At 37.6% G+C, this 24,854-nt stretch overlaps 1 protein-coding gene across 3 annotated transcripts in view; it reads right to left on the bottom strand.

The window, feature by feature from the left end:
- Window positions 1-24,854, bottom strand: part of PTPRG (protein tyrosine phosphatase receptor type G) — a 704,882-nt gene that overhangs the window by 292,949 nt on the left and 387,079 nt on the right. The window lies entirely within an intron of this gene.

Raw genomic sequence — 24,854 nt, 5'->3', positions numbered from 1 at the left:
GAATCCAAGCTATTGGCTCCGTAAGGTAAAAAGATGTCAGAAAAGATAAGTTACTTAATATATTTGTCTTCTTAATTTGTAATCAAATATTTGCTAACTTTATCAGTAATCAGAGTAAAAGAGTTGAACAGAAAACCTGCCGGAGTTTTCACATTTTATTTTTTTATTTTTTTATTTTTTAAGTATATTTTATTGATTATGCTACATTTGTCCCATTTTACACCCTTTTATTCCCCTCCATTCTGCACTCCTCCTCCTTCCAGCATTTCTCCCTCTTAGTTCATGTCCATGGGCCATACACATATTTCTTTGGCTTCTCCATTTCCTATACTATTCTTAAACTCCACCTGTCTATTCTGTACCTATCATTTATGCTCCTTATTCCCTGTACCTTTTCCCCCATTCTACCCCCACCCCCTCTCCACTGAGAACCTTCCATGTGATTTCCATTTCTGTGATTCTGTTCCTGCTCTAGCTATCTGTAGTTTGTTTTTTAGGTTCAGGTGTTGATAGTTGTAAGTTTGTTGTTATTTTACTATTCATAGTTTTGATCTTCTTTTTCTTAGATAAATCCCTTTAACATTTCATATAATAATGGTTAGGTGATGATGAACTCCTTTAACTTGACCTTATCTGGGAAGCACTTTATCTGCCCTTCCATTCTAAATGAAAGCTTTGCTGGATAGAGCAATCTCGGATGTAGGTCCTTGCCTTTCATGACTTTGAGTACTTCTTTCCAGCCCCTTCTTGCCTGTAAGATTTCTCTTGAGAAATCAGCTGACAGTCTTATGGGAACTGCTTGGTAGGTAACTGTCTCCTTTTCTATTGCTGCTCTTCAGATTCTCTCCTTATCTTTCATCTTGGATAATACACTTATGATATGTCTTGCTGTGTTCTTTCTTGGGTCTAACATCTTTGGGATTATCTAAGCTTCCTTGATTTGCATGTCTATTTCTTTTGCCAGATTGGGAAATTTTTCTTCATTATGTTTTCAAATAAGTTTTCAATTTCTTGCTGTCCCTCTTCTCCTTCTGGCAACCCTATGATTCAGATGTTGGAACATTCAAAGTTGTCCCAGAGGTTCCTAAGTCTCTCCTCACTGTTTTGAATTCTTGTTTCTTCATTCTGTTCTGGTTGAATGTTTATTTCTTCCTTCTGCTCTAAATGATTGATTTGAGTCCTGATTTCCTTCACTTCACCATTGGTTCCCTGTACATTTTTCTTCATTTCATATTGTATAGCCTTCAATTTTACCTTTATTTTGTGTAAGTACTTAAACAATTCTGTGAACATCCTGACTACCAGTGTTTTGAACTCTGCATCTGATAGGTTGGCTATTTCCTTGTCACTTAGTTATTTTTCTGGAGTTTTGATCTGTTCTTTCATTTGAGCCATATTTCTTTGTCTCGGTGCACCTGTTGTATTGTAAGAGGTGGAGTCTTAAAAAGGGCAGGACAACCCACTTTGCTGGGTGTGGCACTGTGTGTATGTGTGGGTGTGCGTGTGTGTGGTTGGGGGATGATGGTCAGAGACAGACTAATGTCACTTGCTCAGGTCTCTGCCAGCTTTCAGTCACTTCCCCTGCTACCCAAAAGGGAATTGGGCCCATCTGGTGCTGATTCCCAGGTGGATGGTTTTGTATACATTCTACCATCCTGTGGGTCCTTCCAGCAGACTCTCCTGTGAGATGGGGAGTTTCTCCTGCCAACACAACCCCCATAGGTGTTTATAGCCAGAGGTTTTGAGCCTTTATTTCTCTGCCCTGAAGCCCTGGGTTGCATAGTCTGTCTTGCTCCCCAGTTGTTCCTCCTGGTTTATCCGCATGCAAATGTGAAACTGCCCAATTTGCCAGCTGCTTCCTCACCGGCCTGTCCGCCAGCCACTACCTTGCCTCATGATCTCTTCACCCTGGCTGCCCAACTTTGCCCCTCCTACCAGTCTGGATGAATGTTTCTTCTTTAACTCCTTGGTTGTCAGGCTTACATACAGTTTGATTTCTCGGCAGTTACGGTTGTTTTTTTTGTTTTTTTTTTTTAAATTGGCTGTTGCCCTTTTTTGGTTGTGCAAGGAATCCAGTTTTCACATTTAAAAATTTTTTCACTATGTGCCCTAAAATAAGCAAAGCATTTATTCACCAGGAAACACCTCAACCAATTTAGCTTGTTTTGCTATTGTGATCAGTATACAAAGCACAACTTTTTTCTTAGTTTCTAAAAGTTACTGAAATGGAAGAGGAAAAAATTAAAAATGAAAGAAACACAACACTGGACAAGAGACATTGCAAATAATGTAGATGATGAGGCAGGGTTCCTTTGGCTAACTGTGAAGGATTTTTCTATTTGGCTAGAGTTTGTTCACTTGTGAATTAAGGCTCTCACCTTCCCTCAGCCCATCTCTGTGGTGGGAGGCCAGGATATAAAGTTACCTTCAGATTGGACTCAGCACTCATATAAATAAAGACTTTTGGGGGACAGATGCAACAGAAATAAAGGAAGTGAATGCAACTATAATGTAAAGCCCTAAAAAGTAGCAATCAGGAACAGGAATATACACTGCATAAGCTTCTTTGCCTTATTTGGAAATGCATTATTCTGGGGGATATATCTATTAAATTCATACTAGTTCAAACTTTTCTGCATCAGACCTTTGACTTTCTTGACATGACAAAAAAGATCCTTTGCTAGAAAGATTAAGATAATTCTTTTTGAAAATTTTGCATAAAGTCTAAATTTTACAACTTTTAGAAGATACCAATTTGGCTACCCACTCAATAAATTGCAGTGTGTGTATACACCTGCTTTCACACAGGTAACCCAAGGTTCTTAGCCTTACAGTCACGCACATATCAGACAGAGAAGGGTAACAGTCAAACTGATTTTAGGAGACCAAGACATCAAGCAACCCATATTTTTATGCCTCAATCTATAAGACACACTCCCCACCCGAAATTTGGGAGGAATAATGGTTGTTAATGCTGCTGTTGAGTTCCGTTTACATACATTGGTAAAATATTATGTTATTTATGTTATTAAATATTTTACCACATTTTTTGTTCAAAATATTCTTTTCCTATTTTCCTCCTTTAAAACCTAGGTGCGTCTCATGGTCTGAAAAAATATGGTACCTTATGGTAAATCTCTCTGCTACAAAATAAGAGTCTGAACCGATTACTACATACTTATTTGTGATGGGTTTCCCCATCTCCCTATGTTTGCTATAAACAAAGGAACCATGAAAACAGGGCAGACACAGACGATCTTCTCAGTCATACTAATGGAAGCTCTATGGCTCCAAGAGCAATTGACCTGGCTCCCTAAAAATGATTCCTGATCTTGCTATCTGGCAAACAACTTGGCCTTGTTCTATGCCTGGGTCCTTTTCCCTGATTCTCACTCAAACAGCAAGATAAAAGGCACTATCAGAAAAAACACATGTTCACTAACTAGCAAAGATTTAGCAATCTTGGGGAACTTTTCAAAAGCATTTGCAAATGTCATAATACTTCCTAGAAAAAGTTAACATCGCCATTTTCTTGATTATAAGACTCCAACTAAATTTGGAATTGCCAAGGTCTTTTCATTCATATTGTTTCTCCTCTTGGTCAAATTCCCTAAAGACTGTGATGAGTCATAAAGGAACAGAGTGCATAAGCATGCACAGGGTCCAGCACAAATAACACCTCTTTTTTAGTACAAAATCTTTTATTACAAAATCATAAGCATGTAATTCTGTAACATTATTATATCACACTCAAGTACACCATATAACATTTTCCATGAAGTGTTCAACTTTCTGTCCATCTCATGTGAGACACTGACATACCCTACCCACAATACTCAAGCAGCCTCACTTTGCTGGATCCTGTGTACTCTAGACTAACCTTGTTTTCATGCTGTATCAATATATTTGAAGGATAAAAAGGATGGGAAGAGGACTTAATGAGTGGCTCCAATTATCCTGCCCACTCTTTAAATTTTCTTCCACATGCCAAAAATATCCATTGAGAAACTAAATAAATTGAATGCTGATATATTTGGGCCTGAAATATGGAAACTAATGTTTTAATATCATGTATAATACCTTTTGGAAACCCATTAGTACAATAAAATTACACTCAATGGGAAAAAATGCATGGTAAAATAAATCTAAACGTGTTTGACCCAAAAAAAGTAAGAATGCCAACTATCACCTACCTGTACAAACATGGACACCTGATAATTAACAAACAAATAAAAAATATCCTGTAACCTCCAAAAAGTACTCAATGTTCACTACTTCTCATAATCTTCTAAACATGAGTGAAATATAATTTAGCACTTTATAAAAATATAGTCAGGGTTCCAGCCAGTGGGATTCATTCATTCACTGGTAACAACCTGAAGATTTAAGCTGACTACATGCTTGCTTTCACACTTCCACCCAATGTACGTTCAAGTGCAATTTTAATTGAAACTGATCTTCCAGTTCAGATTTTAAATTAATTCTTCTTTGGAGTGCTTCATGCTCCAGACACCCTTGCCTTGCAAAAACCCCAACGTCATTAGTGGAGGAAATAGAACACTTTTCTAAGCTTGCAGGTATTGATTACCTATTCTCACACCAAAGCTCCATTGCCATTCCACACTGTATAAATCTCTTCAGTGTTAAGACACTTTATAAAGGACTGGGGATTATATCATTTATCATTTGAAGTTGCACAAGTCTCACAGTATTGAATGCTTTGTTTTTCAAAACTTTGAATGAATGGTTTTAAGTTAAAAACATGACACTAAATAAAGACTGTAGTTAACGTAAACTCTGTTTTTGGGGTGAAAAAAAAGCAAATCAGCAAGAAGCCTTCCTTTCTTAGGTATGACATAACACATCTGAAATAAGAAGGAAAAGTCATTTGCACTTTAGTTTCCCCTTATTGACTCCTGCTTGAATGAGAAGGAAATTCGCATTTTGGCAACTGGACTGATTTTGAACAGCTCACCAACTCTGACATGGCCACCTAATATATATACAAGGACATGTTCTCAAAGGGGAGGGGTGAGGCACAGCATAGAAACCAAAGGGCACTTTGGACTGCCGAAAGTAATTTCCCATGTTGAAAATCTTACAGGAATGAGATTTTGATGGAGACATACCGCTGACATATCAGTACCAACAGAGGCTAACATTTTAGCTTGAGTTTCTCACTCTACTATGTTGAGAAATATTTTCTTTTTAATGAATTCAACAATTGCATCTGACACCCCTGGCTCAAGGTTTGATTTCAGTGTAAATATCCCATTGTCAGGAAGGCTTCCATGAGAAATGGAGAAGGATTCCGCACCATCCTGGCAATAGGTTCTTGGTTTCCTTTGTACATCTTGTTACTCTTGTAATTCTCATGTTGTTTATTCCTTTATCACTAGGTGATTACTCTACGATAACAGGTTCCTTCTCCATCTTGTTCAATGTTATTCCAGCTTAGTGCAGAGCCTTACATACAGATTTTTTTCCGGGGTGGGAGGGGGCACAAATAAATGAACTACAAGATGAGATTAAGGAGTTGCATGGTTCTGGCCTCTAATGATACTACAGCATGTTATCTGAATACTGTTTTGGTTTTAATTTTATACTTCTATCTTCTGACTTCTTACTAACTCTCCCCCACTCACTCCATCTCAAGAATCAGAATGTCAAATTAGAAAGTAAATATTCCTTTTCCTATTCATTAATATGTCACATTAGTCTCAATGGTGATAAGGTACAGTAAGCTGCAAATATGTAATGTGCATCATGAAATCTATATGCCAATTTAACAAGCGCACCAACACTGACAATAATTTTTAGAAGGTGATAGAAATTTTCTTTCACTACCTTTGGTGAAGCATGATTATTTTTAAAGTTCCCTTATTTTTTCTATGTTTTAACAGAGTTCTCTAATCAAAGAACATCAATCAAGAAGGAATATTAGTCTTGTTAATCAATTCATCACTGCATTCATTTAAGTACAGATTGCACACTTGCTCATTACCAGTCACATTACTGAGCAATGGGTGCTAGGGAGCAGGGCTGTCCTAGTTCTGGGCAACAAGGGACTTGCTCATTGAAGTGCAGACAAGTTTACTGCCCTGGAGCTTCCCACTTGGGCAGAAGACAAGAATCAAAAAAACAACTGACCCCTCTTCAAGGCAGACTTCATCCCAGCACCAGCTGGATTTAGTTACTGGCTTTCAAAGAATAAAGTTAGGGAAACAGAAAAACAGCCAACTTCCGGTGGAGAAGCTTGGTAAATAAATGCCATGTTAGGCAAGTGACGAGAGTTAACATCACTTGAGATTTCATGGATTATCATGCACATCCTATTAGGAAGTCATAAGAAGGGCACAGAGCCTCTGTGGGATTTTCTAAAAATCTTTAATCCTAGTCTAATCATGAGAAAGGCAGAAGACAAACCCAATCTGAGAACATGCTACAAAATACTTAGCTGATACTCCTCAAAAATCCCAAGGTCATAAAAGGCTAGGAAAGATTAAAAAACTGTCACAGACTAAAGAAGATTAAATAGTTGCCAAAAAAAAGTGCAATGTGGTACTCTAGATTAATGGGACCAAACATGAATATTGATGGGAAAACTCATAAATTCTGAATACATTTTGGGATTCAGTTAATGGCAACAGAGCATTGTTTCCTCATTGAAGCTTGTCTATATGGTTATTTTTAGTGGATACTTTGACAAGATGAAGACATGCATGAAACTTTTCAGAAGCCAAATAAAATCCAGGATTTGTCAAAATAGATTGTATTTTAATATCCTGATTTTACTGGATTTACTATTATATTCTTGGGGGCATATCTAAAGCCTAACAGGTAAAGGAAATGGGCACTGACTTATAGATAATGCTAGGATTATTGTTCTATCCTCTTTGCATAAAAAGAATTTGCACAAAGCAAAATCAAAGGGTAAGAGAGGCTGGCCTAAAAAAAAGCACAGCAAGCAGGTGGCTGATATTTCATTAGTTAAGGTTACATAAAAACCTTACAAATTTGTAGAAATTTACCTTTAAAAATTATAGTTAGGAAACAATGTTCTTACCTCAATACATGACTCATTTGTACATTAAAGGAATCCAATTCTACCTTCTTGGTGTACCATTAAACAAGTCATTGTCTTTTTTCTCATTTTGTGATTCTCCAATTCAGTAGACCAGCAATAGAAAGACATATTTCTACATTAGAATGAATAAATGACACAACTGGATATTAATTATAACTGGCCTGTTTAAGGCAGACAGAATTCCTCACATGCAAACAATGGCAAATTCTGTAAAGCTACCTCCTGTCTGAGAGCCTACTTGATGTTCAGTGTTTCTTTAAGGCAGACTTAACCCAAAGTACTTGGCTGACATGCATACATTTTAAACCAAACTAGTTATTTTGTTCAAAAAGTATAATAAAAATCTGAGGGACATATTTCATTTTGCCTACCACCTACAGCAGTACTATTTGAAAGTCCAACATAAACAAATATAAATGCTTTGCAAAAGACAATTTAACTGTCTCACTTTAGCATAGTTTGCTATTAATACCTACCCTGAGAAAAAAAGATAAAAGGGCTACTTTTAGTGCATATAAATCACACTTTTGTTTAAAAGCAAGAAATTTCAAATTTTTGCCTATGATTTGTGTCCCAAACAATGGTTTCTTTAAATGCATAAGAGGTTCTGTGCAGAAAATATGCATACACCTTAAATTTATTTTACCATAATCCATTTAAATAATGGTTTCTATTCACTAATGAAATGCTATTAAAAGTAATGAATTCTGTCTAAATATAATTAAAAACAATACTAATAGATATGTTATGTGCTGTTTCTAGTCAAATATGCCTATTAATGCATCCCTCAAGGAATTTACATTGAAAGTATTACCCAGACCCAGGGTTATTACCTGGTGGCTTCTTGTTGTCTACTTTTAACCAAGAGCAACAGTCCAAAAATATGTGTATTCATTGTTCTGTTACTTAATGATATAATTAATGCTTTCTCTTCCAAATCAAAAACACATCTTTAAACTATTCCATTTTTTCATTCAAAAGCTTTATGGGATTTATCTCATGATTCTTCTGCATTCTCCACTACTAGTATCCTCAATTAACATGTGTGCACGGATGGCGGCATATGTGAAAAGGAAAAGTGCTAAAAGCATCCATATTGGTGCCCTCTATGGCTTTCATTTTATTCATGTATAATTATGAAGTTATTCAATGTTGGTGATTAAAGTATCCTAATTGTTAAGCCAGTTAGGAAGGTAAATTTACCTTCCAAATAATAAAATAGTTTCACAGATTTTTCACTTCTACATTTTAGATAAAAACAACTTAATTCTCTCATTTCACATCAATGGCATATTTTAAGTTACCTATCAATAACTAACCACAACACCAGAAATATATCAAACAATAACACTAGAAATGGGAACTATTTTATTCATTGTTTTCATACCAAGTGTTATTTGTTTCATTTCCCAGAGTGGCTATTTTAGGATGGAATGTTAAAACTAATTTCAGGTCAAATGTGAAATATCACAAATCTCTAAATTGGGATTCTCAGATTCTAATTCTGATGCTGAAGATCTCTCTGGAGCCTATTTTCTGTTCTAAAAAGTGAGAATATTACAAAGAGTGAAGATGCCAATAATAACTACCTGGGGTTTCAGAGCCGAAGACCTTCAGGCTGTCTGATTAGTGCGAGCTGCGTGAGCGTGTGAGCTGACAAGAGCATGCACCGTGAGCATGCATGCAATTCACCAACTGGAGCGTCCTAAAGGCCCTTCAAAGACAAAGTCCTGTGCACATATAGATGTATCTGGGATTGAAAGGTTCACTCTCTCAAGTTGAATCTATCCACATCCAAATATGCAATCAAAATGTCTACTACTAACTGGAATGGTTTATTCACTCAATGTTATTCACTCAATGGTTTATTCTAACTAATGTTATTTAAAGTTGGGCCAACTTTATTTTTGCTTCTTGTGCATATTACATGGAATTAGTTACAAAAACATCAGAGATATAAACAAAGAATCACAATTCTCATTGTCCAATGACGAAATCTGAAGTGTTTATAAAATGTTAGTGAGTTCGCTGCAGACCGAAAGTTTTCAACCTTCAAGTCAAGTTTGTCTTCAAGCAGTCAACATTTTCCATATGACAAAGATCTACTCTTTTAGAATTCTGACTGTCCCTACGAAACTTAAACTATCACCCAAGGACTGAGCAGCTCACGTGGCACAGAGCAAAGAACATTGGGTAAGAAGACTAGCAACTTGAATTCTAGTTCAAGGATGGATATAAATTCAATTCATACGTTAAACAGCCGTATGATTACTTATTCATAAAGTCAAGAATAACTAGCCATGTCTGTCAAGAGTATCAGAGGACCAAGTGGTGACTGTCATGTCATGAATCTCATCCATTCCAGTTTCAATTCTGGAAAGTGGAGCTGAATGACACAGTGCTCAAGTCTTACCAAGACTCAGTTTCCTTACACACAAATTGTAAGATTATATCATATAACCTGTAAAACTCAGAAGAGTTCTAAATTCTATAAAACCTTCTTATAATACCTGAAAGCATCAAATGGACACATAAAATGTTTGTTAATAGCCCATCCCCACTCGATACATTCCTAAAAATAGCCACAGGGATGTGATGAGCATTAAATAAATTATTACACTCACAGCACTCCAACAGTCCTTGGCACATACTAAGTGTTCAATAAACATGATTGTATACACTTTGTTCTGGGAACCACAACCAAACCCTAAGATCTGGATAGCTTAACCCTACTCCTGGGATCCAGAAATAGCTCCCCACTGGCAATGGGCAATTAGTTGAATCCTCCGCCTTTGACAAAGAGATTGACTCAGGAAGGGATGTTATCCCAGACTAAGCCAAGTAGGTTGGTATTATTCAAAACAAGGCACCAGACTTCTGTTCAGAGCCTGCAGGAAGAACCTACCTTCCTCCCAGAAGGTAGTAAATGAAGCAGAGAAAGTGACTGAAGAAAAATTAGCTGGAGGCCAAAGCTGACAAGTAAAAAGACTGAAGAAAAAAATAAAGAAAAAATAAAGGTAGGACCTGATCAAACCATTCCTGAAATTTGAATTTTATCTCTAGACTTTTCAATTTTAAATGTCTTTGTATTTAAAATAGCTCCAGTAGGCTTTCTGTTATTTGCAACTAAAAAATATGAGATATAATCAGAATGTTTGTTTAAAAAGACCAACACTAAATTATTCAATTCTTTCTACATTCATCACTGAGACGAAAATGTCAAATTATAAAGATAAAATCAGGAATGCATGCTGGATGAAATGTATAAGGATAACATCTCCCGATTCCCCTTCCCTCCTCTCTCTTTCTTCCTACCCTCTTTCCCCATAGAAGAGGAATAAACTTGGGTAAGGGTGTAAAGATCTCATTTAGACAAAAGGAGAAAAGAGCACATTCTGAAGTCCCTTTCCATAAAGTTGTTACTCTTAGTAACACTGGGGTCATGGGATAAGAATCCCTAAAAGATCTGAGGGGAACAGCTGCTTCTCACCAGTCTTCTGCCTGAGCAGGGCCAGAGCAACAGTTTTTACACAGGGAAGACTGGCTGAGGGACAATGCTTTATTTCCAAAGGTCAAAGCTGCACCCCAAGAAGGGAAGCAAAACTGCCCATTAGGGCTGGGATTTCATTTCTTTGGAAGGAAGGCCTTTTCCACACCACTGCTGTCTATCATTGGCACCATGTCCCATACCTGTGTCAAAATTAAAATGGCTCCAGCTCATGAGGAATTCTAATCACACTAGGAAAAGGAAAAAATTCCCAGAGACAGAATTGGGGAGGTTGGTGCTTGGAAGGGATGATTGTCTATATGCCAACCTACTGACATAAGGGCTGAAGGAAAAGAACAAAAAATTAAAATCAGTTTTATGAGGCACTCACTCAACAGCTGAGGGCCTGGTGTGGAGGGGATGTGGGACTGGAAAACACTTTAGAGGGTGCAGACAGGATGATTAACGCCCTTCCTAGACAGCTATAAAAGGAGAAATGTATGCTGCAAATATATTAACTATTAAGTGCTCTCTGGGGAAATGTCTAGACATAAAGGGCCACTTTTATGAGGTAAAGCCAAAACAACACGATGGCTTCTTTGTGTCTCTCCATTACCATGTGAGTAGTTCACTTTAACCTGTACTTTTTCTATTGCAGTAAATTTATAGTGTGAGTAACTTCCAATAAAGGGGATCTAAAAGAAGATTGGAGAGAGTTAGGAGAAGTAACATGACAAAAGAACATTAACAACTCCCTTCATTCAACTAATCACAGTGAGAAAGGATAGTAAGAAGCTAAGAAAATTCCTTGGCAAGTAAAATAGGGAAACTGAGACCCAGAGTTAAACACAATGGCCAAAATCAATTTACAGCCAGGTACACATGGTCACCATGGCAGCAGGCCCCAAGTGCCTGGAAGGGGGCAACACTGAGACACAATAAGGACCTGCTCCCAGGGTAACTTCTCCCCTGGCCTTTCCTCCCTGGAGACAGCATTTAGGCCTCTGTTGCATTTCAGCTGCAGGCCCAGAAAAGCAGCAAAACCTGGTGGGTGCCACCATAACCAGCTGCAATGACTAAAGACCCCACCCACACCCTTTTACTGACCAGTCAGTGAAGACCATGACTCTGAAAACTAATGAATATTCTGCTGAAACCCTCCCCTGAGTCTCTTCTAAGATTCCTGCCTGCAAGAAAGAGTTAAAAGCCTAGAGACAAAGGACTCAGCCTATGCTCTCTCTGGGGTGCAGCCTTTGCCTTCACTTCTTGTTCCCCCACTTCTTTCTCCTAAATTCTAAGGCAATAGGTAGCTGGCAGCTTATCCCAAAACCTGTCCCTAAAGCCCCCTTTTCTCTGACTCCCCAGTGAGATAAGGCAGCCCAACCTTGGTTCTCCCATTTCTTCTTCCATGCTAAGCTCTTCCTTGTTTCTCTGTCCTCAGCTTTAATAAATGGATCCTGATAGTCACCTGGACTCATGTTGTAAACTCTTTCCTACATGAAGTCAAGAACCCACACACTCAGCTGGCCCTAGGCAGACCTATGCAGGGCTAGGTCCTGACAGTTTGGTAACAACAGGGGGTTTCACTAACCAACCTAACATAACACCCCCATTTCCTTTGCTTTCTTAACTTTGATCAATTCTCTTCTTAGGACTATATGGTCCAGGGGAAAATAAGCTCCATGACATCAGATACTTGCCTATTTTGTTCACACAGCACACATAAGGTCCTTACTAAAAAACAGTGTTCAAAAGGGCTAGAATTTTGGTGCAACATCACCAAAAATTCAGTAATCAAGACAAATAATATTAAACGAAATATCTTAAGTTTTAAAATCAATGTGAAAAATCCATGACAAACTCTATATAAAGGATGTAAATAAAGATAATATCAGTAACAGTGCTGTATAAAGTCATATTGGAGTCTGAGGCAAAAGAAAATATCAGTAATCAAAAATATTGCATTAAAATATAATGTTCCTTGATTGATGAGTGTTTTGACACCCTAGTCCCTGCCCTGCTATAAATGACTGAGTGACATTTAATCGCACACATCAATAAAATGACACCAATAAGGCACCATTGACTTGGAGAAAATTTACTATGTGCCAGGCATTGTGATGAAAACTTTCTACATTTTATCTTTGATCCTTTCAACAACTCATGTCAAGTATGAACTAGTTTCCACATGTCACACATAAAGACACTGGGGCTCCAAAGCTAGGAAACTTGCCTTCCTGTAGTAAATGACAGTCAGAAGAGTCAGTTCCAGAATTATGAGACTAACCAATATTGAAAAAAGGGGGTTTGTAAACTATGGCACGTGGGCCAAATCAGGCCCACCACCTGTTTTGTAAATAAAGTTTTATTAAAGCATCAACATATCCTTTCACTTAGTATAATCTATGGCTGCTTTCATGCTATAACACCAGACTTGAACAGCTGTAAAAAGAGACAAGAAAATCTAAAATACTTACTATCCTGCCTTTTGTTTATAATATGAAAGACCTGACAATAATGTAAATATCCATCACTAGGAACTTGCTAAACAAACTACATGCATTAATTAATACTGAACAAAGGTTCAGAAGTAGATAATTCTAGGATAAATTCCAAGTGAATCCAAGATTTAAATATTTAAAATAAATAAATAAAAGTACAAAGAATGTAGCCACATGGAAACCTTATTATCTTTAATCTGGTCTTTAATTTTTATTATATTTTTTCCTTTGGCTCAAACTGGCCTCACTGACACCCTAACTCACCCACCTGTCTCTGCCCTGCTTAATCTAAGCTCTCAGGACGTAGAGAGCATCCAACAGACTTAGAAACAAGGTTCTGGGTGAACTGACATAGAGTTTTCAATCAAATTAAACATAGTATCTTGGCCTCAAGTTGTGTTTTAGCTCCAGACCCAAGAAAGCAGAACGACCCCACAGAACAAATCCTTGTGAAATTGGACAGAACAACTCCATGGCTGACCTTGGGACCAGATGCAATGATCAATTACCCACTACCCAAGCACCACCCAGTCAGTAGAAACCATGACCCTAACTCCATTAGTCAGCCTGACTAATTATTTTTTTCCCTATAGAATCTATCCTGGAAGCCACCAAGGAGCCAGGTCTTTGAGCATTGGCTCACCTGTGACTCCAGGAATGGTGTTGTCTTCCATAAACCCTTACTTTCCTGGTTGCAAGCTCCTGTTTGGGGCTTATTGGCCTTTGATGAACACAGGCCAAGGAACCCCTTCAGTTAATAACAAAAGCAGTCGTGGGGGCCCTGGCTGGGTGACTCAACTGGTTATAGCACCACCCAACATGCCAAGGTTGGGATGTCCAACCCCAGTGAGAGCACATGTAAGAATCAACCATGATATGTAAATAAGTGGAACAACAAATCAGTGATCTCTTCCCCCTCACCCCTTTCTCTCTCTATGTCAATTTAAAAAAAAAAAGACAGTTGTGGAAACATTTAGAGTAAGGAAAGCATTTTGACTTTTCACATGAAAAAGAAAATCCAAAGGCAGAAAACATCAAATATATTAAATAAATATTCAATTTTCTGATTTTCAGAAATTACTGTCATAAACATCAAACAAAAATCAGTAAAACACTGCAATTCATACCACAAAAAGAAGTTCTTCAATATATTGGGAGATTCCAGAAACTGATAAGCCCAAAACATTACACAAAAAATGGATATGTAATAGTTCAGGAAAAGGATATACAAATGGTCTCAATGTAGGAAAAGTTGCTGTACCTCACTAAAAATGAGAAGCACAGATTAAAATGTATGGGTGCATTCTTTTACCTCCTAAATTTGCAAACTGCAAGATGTTTCACTACACACTATTAGCAAGGATGTATTCGAATAAGCACTTTCCTTTATGGCTACTGAAACACTGATACAATCTTCAGACAAGGAAATTTGGCAATAGCTATTATCAATACAAATTCACACTCCTATGACCCCAGTGTTAATTATCTGGACATGCCTGCATTCACTCAAGGTTAGCATCAGTCATGGCGGCACTGTTGGTTGGTAATGTCCACAAATGGAAACAAGACAAATATCCGGTCGCCAAAGACCTGCTTAATTAAATTATGGCAAACAGAAGCAACAGAATAGTGTAAAACTGGAAAATAAAAAGAAACCTCCTTAAGCTAAAATAAAACTTTCAAGTTAAAATTTTTAGTGTAAAATTCAGTATAAATAATAGTATGCTACCAGTTTTTTAAAATGACGAGATAAATGATCATATATAGATAGATATATAGTATGGCCATAATACACCTCTGGAAGCACATAAAAGTAGCCATAACACAAGTAAATGATGAGGAAAGAGGGAGGGAGGATTTTCCACTGCTTATGTACTTTTACCCTTTGAACTTTAAACCATATTAATACATTACTTATTTAAAAGTTAAATTTTAAAGATTCATTGACATTTTAAGTGGTAGGAGTAGTATCTGACACCAGTCAGTGGGGAGAAAAGCTAGTTACAGAGCAATTATTAGAGGATTACATCATATCACATAAAGGAAAATTGCATACAAATCAAAACAGTGAGGGGCATACACAAAGATTAAGAGAAAACTCGCTAAAGTGTTCATGGTGGCTACCTTTGGGATGGAAGATCCAAAGATGTTAGTATGATCTAGGAAGATATTTATTTTGTGAATACATACATGTAGCACTTCTGTAATTAACAACAACAAAAACAGTAATAACTTATTTTTTTAAAGTGGACACATGCAATTCTAAAACCTTGACTTAAGAACATTCTCAATGGACTCTGGACCTGCTGAGGTCTCAAAGAATCATGGCATGTACTCTCAACGGGGGTAACGTTGCCCAGTACAATGAAAATTGGTTGAAAGTTGGTTGGTTAAATTTTGTTACTCTTTTTTGTCTTTAAAACACAAAAATATAGAGTAAACAATCGGATATACAGTTAATCTATGGTATTTAAAGTGCATATAGGCTAGGGGTGGTTATGAAACAAGTGTCTGAAAGGGCACCTTTGGGAAAGGGGCAATAATAGAAAACAAGGTTGAAGAAAAAAATATGGAATTATGTGGGCAAAATAAAGATAATCCAGTCTTTTTCATGTGACTCTTAAGTCAGATGCATATTAAGGCAGATACTGTATTTTAACCTTAAAAGGAGATAAGTTCACCCCACATGAAAACCCTGTAAGTTAATAATACACCCATTATTACAAATGGGAACCTGAAACTCAACTTATGAGCTGAGAAACACTGAGCTGTGGTTTGCACCAGTCCGCACAGCTCTTCGTCTGGGTGCCCCACCTGTTGCTCCTCCACTGAATCATATTTAATTTTCACCCATCATTCCTGCCACTCAGGAACCGGGGAGATCCTCTTTTTGTCATCTTAACTTCATATATATGCCTCCTTGGCAACCTGCCAATGACAAACTTAATAAATCCATCTCCTTTGTCAAGTTGTTGATAAAAATGCTCAGAGGGCTGGGCCAGTGATAGGCCCCTCCATCATGACAGTGGGGCAGTAGCAGAATTCCCTGGGAAAAGGTTTTCAGTCTGTTATGAAACCTCATTTCTTCATCTCAACTCTGAGAGTATCAAGAGACATTCTGTTAAGGCCCTCTCTGAAACCCAGGTGCCCATGTTGGTTGAACTGGAAAATCTTGTTATGTTTTCAACACATGGCACAACTCTAAACCAGGGGAATGAAAAGAAACCCCATTGAAGAACAGCAGCACAGAGGGCTTTGCACGCAGACACACTTTGATCTTCTTACTATTCTTACTGACACTTGGCGGTACAGGCATTGGATAAAGAAGGGTTGCATGACATAAATGAGGCATACAAAGGAAATATTAAAAACAAAGCTGTGAAAACACAAAAATGACCAGCTATCTTCTTCCTTGTTCTGTCAAAAAAATTGTGGTCATAATAAAATGTTTAATGAAAAGCTCCATAAACCTTAAGGATCACTACGATATTTTTAGGGACTAACTGATCATTGATGAAGAAGAAACAAATGCTACTCTAGGAGTTACAGACAGGATCTATTTATATAGGCAGCAAATGAAGTTAGTGGTCACCATTGCTCTGGCCAAGTAGCTAACTTGGCTGGAGTATCATCTAACACACCAGGGCTGCAGGTTTGATACCTCCATCAGGGTACATACAAGAATTGACTGATGAATGTATAAATAACTAGAACAACAAATCGAAGTTTCTGTCTCTCTCTTTTTCTCTCTCTCCCTACCCCCAAAAAGGCAATAAAAAGGGGGGGGGTCACATATGAAAAGAAAGGCATCCTATAGAAAAATACCAGGAATTTTTTTTTGTAAGTGAAACACACTCTGATGTCATGATTTAAGTAGCAAGATGTGGCCATGGCCAATGCAAACAATGGCTTCCGATTGCTGAACCAAAGACCGGTGCTGCTGGGTTTCAGGTACTGGAAAACTTCATTAAAAATAATATCCATATTTTTAAACCCCCACAGCAGCATTTCCAAGGAAATTGTGATTTGAAAACAATGAAAATAGCCATAAATAGTAAGTACTAAGAGCTGACACTAATGCATAAGTGCAGCATAACAGGCATCATCTCATATACTTCTCAAATCAACCAGAAGCTATAACTTCACTGTTATATAGAGGAAGCATGTTGCAGGTCAGAGGATAACTTGTCCAAGATTACTCTCCGAGTAAGCAGATTTTAACCCCCTACTTCACACCCATTCTTTACATATGGCTAAATTTTATAGACCACTGACAATAGACCAATGTTCATGGATTAACTTATTTGTGCATGACAAAACTATTCCCATTTTATGGATGAAGATACTAACAGTCTAGAAAGGTTAAATTATTTGGTCTTTAGGTCCCACTAGCAAGTAGTAAAGCCAGGATTAAAACTCTAGTAGGTGGCTCCAGAAATGCCAGTTGAAATATTCTATTACAGTGATACCTAAATGTGTGGATACTTCTGTACAGTTCTGATATTATCCAAATCTGGAGATCAGTATCAACTTGGACTATATGTCTAGGTCCAAAATACTCCTCCACAAAGAACTGAAACTCTTAGCCAAGGCAATACAATGGGGGAAATAGCCTACTGGTAGCTGACCATCATTCCTCATATTCAACAAAGAAAATACTGTAAGAGTACTAACATTTTTTCTTATTCACTTTTTTTACCTTATTTATTGATGTTTGAAAATAGTTGTTGCCATTACTTCCCACCACCACTTAGTACTAACATTTTAAATAAAACCATGTGTTTGTAGGTAGGGCACAAAGCTAAGTGAGTTGGAAAATGAAGTGAGTAGCCATCTGCTGCTGTTGCCTAAAGACAGCCATTCACAGAAAGACACAATGTCCCATAATCACCACACTAAATCTGAGAAGACCAATGCCATTAATACGGCAAAGTGAGGGTAGAAGAAAAAATAGATGGAAAAAATAATGTAGACCTGACTAAAACCACACAATTTTGTGTTCTTAAGAGGGCCCACCCTAATTAAGGTAACAAAAGATTTAAAAGTATTTAAAAACAGAATCAAGTCACTTTAAAGAAAACAGAGGTGAGGCAACAGAGAAGATAACCCCAGTAAACACTCAGATGAAAAGAAAAAACTTTGGATGAAGGTACAGCTAAATGGTTCTGGTGCAGTAATTCTTCAACTAGGTAATTAACTATCACTGATACCATGAGAAAAAAAAAATTCCTGACCACATGCAAGGCACATTGTTAAGAACACAGAGCTCAATTTGACAGTTAAATGGGGGACTCCTTTATGTCTGGCACTCTTTAAAAAAAGAAACTAATCATTTTTTCAAACAATACAATGAAGAAGCCTACTTGGCAAAATGCCTAAGAAACACAATTAATAAGAAATGGAAGTTAAGATCCAAAGCTTGTGACTAAGCAGAAGACAGAGTATACACTTTTCCTTCATGATTTTGGAATAACAATGCTGAATGACACAGCCTAAGCCAATTCCTGGTCACTGTACTGATAAACTTAGCTAGAATTGTTCAGTTCAGGAGCTCACACACCACAGAAAATGTTTAGTGATTTCCAAAACAGTAGGATCCCAGTTGTGAAGAACAAGCTCTGTAATTAGCAAATTAGAAGTCCCTTACTTGCAGATAAAACTGCTAATGCAGACAAAGTCTCAACATAAAGTAATAACTTTCAGAAGATGCTGGACAAAGTGGAGGAAGCAGGCTGTAATCCGCTTTCATTCTTTTCGCAGCCTTTGTACTCAACTGTAGGACCACTGTTTAAGGGGGATTTAGGCTTTTCCAGGTAAAGGAGGTTGTTTTCATTTATAGCATTAAACTTTCTCCCCAACTCCCTCCAAATAAACCAAACTCAGAAAAACAGGGGGGAAAACACATTTGATAAAGAGTAGACATTTCTTTACATAGCAGGCTCTTAACCATGCCTACTGGGTCACCTGAACATTCCTCTAAACCACTGTGGTTCCAAGCATCACTTAAAGTACTGTACTTACTATTTCATTCTGAATTTGCTTTATAATAGGTCAAACTGGAGGTGTTCATTTCTCTTTGGGTAAAGTCTCCAAGAGAAGCAAATTGCAGCTCACCAAGAGAAATCAAACTACTCCATTCCCTTTTTGTACTCTATCAAAGTTAATAATGAATAAAACTGAATACCCGCATTACTAATAAAACTGAATACCCGCAAAATGTCCTGTGCCTCCATGGGCATGAAGTACCTTCAGCTAACACTGCCCTGGCAAGCCTGGAAAGCTACTGTTCTGAAAGGGGTATTGATTCTGACCCTTCGAGATATGCTCAGGAGGAAGCCATAGGCCCTGAAGAAGACATCAATCAGGTCACAAAATCCATCTGCCTACTCCTTATCTCTACTGATGATTACTGGGCTGCTCAGATTTCACCTGTGTAGACCTAAAGGTCAGGATTTTTCTTCTCTCTTGAACTTGGCACGGTGTGGTCTTCATCATCTTTGAGCATCCTTCAAGTGCTCTGGGCAAAAAACTTGGTTCTATTCCTCACTCATTCTTTATTTTATTCCTCAGATACAGCAATAATCCTAGGCTATACCTTCACAAGTGATCTGAAGGCTGACTACTTCTAGCCATTTCCAGTTGTTACCACTCAGGCCCAAGTTGCCATGACCTCTCCCAGGAATTGCTGCAACTGTCTCCCACCCTGACTTGCTGACCCACCTTCCTCTCCTTGGGACTATTACCACCATAGCGGCCAGTGATCTTGTTAAAATATAAGGCAGATCATGTCACTAGCCTTCTTAAAACCCTCCACAGCATTCTACATCATTCAGAGGAAAGGCCAAAGACCTGAAAAGTAGTCTACAAGACTGAACACATCTGCTCCCTGCCCCCGATTACCTCCCTATTCACAGCTCCTACTGTTTTCAGCATTGATCCCCCTATAGGAGCCAAACAGGTCACCTTACCATCCCATGAACATGTCAAACATTTTCCTGCTGTCCTATCTAGGTAACAAGTAACCCCCTCACCTCCTTAATCCCATGTCACTTTTTCAATGAGACCTGCTCTGCCACTCAAATTCACCCCTCATCCAGATGTGCTTTCTTCCTCTTTTTATTTTTTCCTCCATAGCAGTCATCTTCTAAAATCATACATACTTATGTGTTTTGTGTACTGTCTGTTGTCTACTCATGGCCCCCAATGGCAGGTGATCTCTGGAAGGACAGGGACATGCCCCTGGTAGCAATGCATATAAACAGGGGTCAATGAACACGCTAACAAACAGAAACAACAGGGGGGCGGTCTCGGTTTGAAACAGAGGATTTTGAACACCTTTATTGAGGTACAACAAATAGGCTTAAATTCAACCATTTCAAGGGTACAGTTGGATGATTTTTTAGTAAATTTATAAAGGTGTACAATCATCATGACAATTCACTTTCATAGCACTTCCATTATACCAGACAGCCCAGAGAGGGATATTTAACTGGAAATGCACCAAACATCATATCTCTTCTCTTGTTGTACAATGAAATCAAATTTCTAGAAACACTTCTTTTAACGTACTTTCTCACAGACCACTGTTAGTCATCAATCTATGATTTTTTTCAAGACACGAACATGTTTTAGTTCATACACAGCACTCAGCACTGTGAAACAACAGAAATAAGATGAGTGGAAATTGAATCCTGTTTCTTTTACCAACAACACCGGGTACCATATATAGGAAATCAACATACAAATGCTGATCTCCTAGCACTCCTACTACAAAATGTGGAAAAGTCACAGAATGACCTGATATAGTCCAAACAAATTCAGGTTCCTCCACTGCCTCTCTCTCAGTCACATATGGCCGGCTACATCCTTCCATGATGGTGAGTCTACAAGAGCAGCCTGAACTTTTGGAAACCAAATCCCCCTTGAAACTACTATTCACTAATATTCAAATCACCCTTTGACATTAATATACTAATGGTGAGACGGAGAATAAATTCAAATTGAACCAACCTCTCTCACTGTTAACCTTAGGTTTTAGAAGACTTCAGAAATCTTAGAATAAGTGGCAGGAATAACTTCCCATATATGAGCTAATGGCTCCAATTCCTTTATTGGGTGTTTGTTTCCTAAGTTGCCCTCTCACTTCTACCAAGTTCAAAGCCAAGAGTTTGATTTGACTTTAAGATGCAGAACCAGATCCTGGAATTTTCACTGAGAGTTCAAAATAAATTCTAAACAACCACCTTAAAAATCACAACTGAGACACCACTACTAATCTGCCTTTACTATTAAATATGTCAAAAAACTCCTCTAATCCAAAAGGTCGTTTTTCCCTTACAAATTTATGGACAATTTGTTACACATTAACAAGTAGAATTTCAAAGCAAAACACAGATCAGCTACCTGTCCTTTCAAGTATTACTTATGATTTGCAGACAAAGGTATTAAATTAGCTTCCCAAAGTTGCAAACAGTAAAATTTCAAATTTTATTATTAAAATTTGAAAATAAGGTGACTGTGAATTAGATGTTTCTGATTTTTTTTGCATTTGTATGGTAATTTTTTAAAACAAGAAAGAAAGGATAACTCCTTAGGAATGACTTTCTCCCTAACACTAAAACACAGAAAGGTATCAGATAGCAAAAGAGTTAAAAGTCATTTTTCCTTTTCTTCATGAGAGACAGAGTTTTTTAACACCATTCAAAAGTCCTCCAGATACTCTACACTGATGAAACAAATTAACTGACATTACTAACAGAAACAACCAGAAGAAATACTTCACATGGTTAAAAAATGGCATTTCATTAAATTGCTTGAGAATATTTATGACTGAAGTCAAATGAACAATTATCTGTGCTAAAAAGAAGTAATAAGAATCTATAGCTGGAGACATATCTGCCTCAAAACTATCTCGAACTTACTTTGAAATGCAATCTTCAAAGCAACCTAATAGATTTCATATTAATTTGCACACACATGTAAATAAACCTGGGCTACAAATACAACTGATGAAACACTGGGGCGTGCTCCACCTCTCCACTGAAGACATCCAAAGAAAATAAATGTGCCCCTGATGTCTCCTCCTGCATCACAGTCACGAGGCATGCTGGGCCACGTGCTTTGCTACCGAGGATGGCAGTGTGCAACTGAAAGATGACACACATTTTAAAATTGGATGGTCAGATGTCCTCATCAGGGTCCACCAATCACATGCAAAATGGAAAAGATGAAGGACACTGAGTCTGCAGTGTATTACAAAATCATACAAAATCATTCTCAAAAGAAGGGTTTGGAAAGCCCAGATCCAGCACACCACCTCCTCACCTTGTTCCCTTAGCACCCTTCGCTAACCAGCCTGTTCACATCCGGCCCCTCTCAATGGAGCCTTCCCTATCTTCTCCAATATGTTTCTGGAGAAAAATTAATTTGCATTATACAATTCAGTGTTGGACTACAGTGTTCCAATTGTTACTTTTTATCTCATGTGTTTAATATTCCCCAAGAATAATTAATTCATTATAACATATTGATAATCTTTTACTACTCCTATTATGAATTCATTGATGCAAATATTCATTCGAGGTTGTTTTCAGGGCTTGTTTTCACTGAGCTCTGCATCCAGCATACATTGGAACACAACTGAGAGACTAGGCTCCCTGTCCTCACAGACAGTACACTCTTGTGTGTGCACTGCCTCCCATGCTGTGGCTGCAGCTGCCTACCTTTAATGAACCATTCACTGAAGCAGCCAATCAGCCTATATTGTTTCATTTTACTCCTCATCCTGTCCTGTGTCAAATATAGTATCGCATTCCCATTATACAGGCATGGAAACCAATGTATGAGGAGTTAAGTCATATGAAGTGGAAATACAAATTCTGGTGAATCCAAGACTCATTTGTACTCTTACTCTTAGCCATAAGTGACATCAACTTTACAGTAAAATGTGCAGAGAGGAGACTTCCTGTCTCAGAAAAACTTAAGAATTTAAATGAAGGTGAGCTATGAGAATAATTGCCCTACCTATGTTCTTTAAGGCGGACCAACTGTGTTAACATGTTTTCTTTGTACGATCCCTAGAAATAGCATCATCTACCCAGAAGTATCACCACAACTGTCATCCCTCACCATGCCCTCCCCCACCTCCCATTTAACAGATGAGGAAAGTGAAGTTAAAAAGGCTTAAATGAATAGCCCAAAGACAACTTAAAAATGGTAACACCTTGATTTTACCATGTTCAGAGTCTGTATTAAGAGATCTTCCCACACAAGAAACTATGAGTGGTAAGAATACAAGGGCAGAAGTACTTTCAAATGATGTCAAAGGCATTAAAATTTACACATATATTTTGGGGGGAATTTTCATAATGTGTATTAATGTGTTAACAGTTTTCACATAAAACCCAGTGAGTCTATGTGTGAAATTCTAAGAACCTAAAAAAGCCCCATTTAGTAAACAGAATGAGTTGTGCACACTCACTGGGCAGAATATTACACAGCTCTGAAAACATAGTTTCCAAGACCGTTCAACAAGGGAAAGGATTCTGAAATGCAGCAAAAGCAGGATATGAAGTTAAAAACCCACCATAATTAAAACAATCACCACAACCACAAAGGATTGATAAAATTCTTTACATTTAAGGTTCAAATCATTTTGTTAGCCAAGTATAGAACTTGTTCACAACTGGAATGGCATGTACCATTTAGCTCAAAGTCAGAGCAATTATTTCATAGAAGAATAAGATATAGTGAGCAATTCCTCTCTGTTCAGATGCTACTTTAATAAGGCATGCTTGATGTGCTTTAATATATATTGTACCCACTCCTGCCTTCCCAGGGAAGACCAAGATTTTACATGTAACGTTAGCCAGACATCATTTTTATTATTACATAAAATACTTGCTTTACATACTCACTAGAGATGATTGAGGTCATTTGTGTGTATATTACATACAAATATGTATTCACAAAACACAACCTTTTGTTTACATATGCATCTTTAAAAACACCCATTCACTTTGACCCAGGATTTACACTTCAAAGAATGTTTTCCTTACACCAATAGTCAGAGAGAGACTATGCTATCTTAGCCAACATGGAAAGCACTTGTTTAAATTAATAATCAGTTTCAGGGACAGTCCCCTGCACTACATCTATGAATATGTCACTCATGTCTATCAGAATGTCACAATTATCAATTAGCATCATCAACCTTTTTCTGATTCTAACTATATATCCTTTTCTTCCCAGTAAGGGAATGAATTCAGACATCTAAAATGCAGCTAATATAAGACCAAGGGTTTTAATGCATTACAAACATTTGAAATGAGGCTTGAGACCATTCCTATGGTAGGCTAATATTTTTTACTACTTCTGACAAGTAGAGTAGAGATTAGAGAGTTGAAAAGCTGAGATGAATTAAAGGTCTTGCTGATAAAATGAGTAATAATAAAATGTTTGTAGTGTACATTTTTAACGCTCTATTCTGCCTAGTTTGTTAGAAAGGCTTTACAGTTCAGTATGAAAAATAAAAGCACAATCAGAGGTCCCAATGACAGGCTCACTTCCCCACCAGGACTATGGTTATAGGTCAGTCCTGGGAACCTGTGGCAGACCTGCGTCTGGTGTCATAACAGCCTTGGTCAGGCCTCAGCTCCATGTCACATATTCAAATTGCAGCAGAAAAGTCCCTTTTTCAAGGAATTGGGCCTTGTTCTGCCATTCTACGTCAGTTTACTTTGTTATAGGCTTCAGACAACCATGTGGCTTTCCTTTGAGA

This window comes from Phyllostomus hastatus, unplaced genomic scaffold (assembly GCF_019186645.2).
Source record: "Phyllostomus hastatus isolate PE091 unplaced genomic scaffold, TTU_PhHast_1.1 phas_contig_16, whole genome shotgun sequence".
In the NCBI taxonomy this organism is placed as follows: domain Eukaryota; kingdom Metazoa; phylum Chordata; class Mammalia; order Chiroptera; family Phyllostomidae; genus Phyllostomus; species Phyllostomus hastatus.
This window is presented reverse-complemented; position numbering and strand designations above follow the sequence as displayed.